Source organism: Etheostoma spectabile, chromosome 8 (assembly GCF_008692095.1).
Source record: "Etheostoma spectabile isolate EspeVRDwgs_2016 chromosome 8, UIUC_Espe_1.0, whole genome shotgun sequence".
Taxonomy (NCBI): Eukaryota; Metazoa; Chordata; class Actinopteri; order Perciformes; family Percidae; genus Etheostoma; species Etheostoma spectabile.
In genome coordinates this window covers 33,006,555-33,007,382 of record NC_045740.1, presented here as the reverse complement: position 1 = coordinate 33,007,382, position 828 = coordinate 33,006,555, and the positions used below count along the sequence as shown (strand labels likewise).

Genomic DNA, 828 nt, shown 5'->3' with positions numbered 1-828 from the left:
GTGTGTGTGTGTGTGTGTGTTTGTGTCAGGTTTTTAAAGAAAGACATTTGATATGTTTGATTTATCTCTATCATGATGAATGAAGTGTGCTCTTCCTGAGAGTGTGGGAGACTGCATGTTCTCCACAGCGACCCCCCTGTACCCACTGAATGCATTACCTGCCAGGTAACACACCCACTTGTCAAAATGTATTCTTGACTGGAAACGAGTTGATGAACAAATGCATCCTGTAAAAGAAGAATATAAGGTTTTTACCACCACATAGCACATGATTGTAATACATCTGCTGGAGCTTTTTAGGATTAGTCATGAAATGGATATTGATTTAGTTTATTTTTTTGTCATTTCATTGATGTTGGATTTGTAAGGCTAACAACACTTGATTGCCACATTTTAACCATCACATATCGCATTATTAAAAGATACTACTGTTTTTTTAAGGAGGTCAACCTTTATGTTAAAGGGTAAAATCCTTTTTTTAAACACAAGCCACCAGACTCCATGTAAATAAACAGTCATTTTAGCATCGTAAAATACACTTCATTTAAAGTCGACAAGAAACAAAATAAAACTATGAAAAGCCATGTTGTGTTGTCTTTACACTTTTCCAATCGTCACAACTCTAGTTTCTTTTAAATAAACACATAGTTTACTGATTTACATGTGAAAATATGTTGGCTCTATACACGTTTAAAAGTATATATTTTTTTAAATGGAGTCTGGTGGGTTTAGCACTAGTGTCTTCAGAGCTGTTTCTGGTTATATGAAAAGGCCCTAAAGAGGTTTTAAAGGTCTATATCTGTAGGGATCCTTTTCATAATGTTGTCA

The 828-nt window shown here is 34.5% G+C and overlaps 1 protein-coding gene across 1 annotated transcript in view; it reads left to right on the top strand.

Annotated features, from left to right (window-relative positions):
* LOC116693484 (septin-7-like) overlaps positions 1-828 on the top strand; it is a 51,061-nt gene that overhangs the window by 39,539 nt on the left and 10,694 nt on the right. The gene's annotated exons all lie outside the window — the stretch shown is intronic.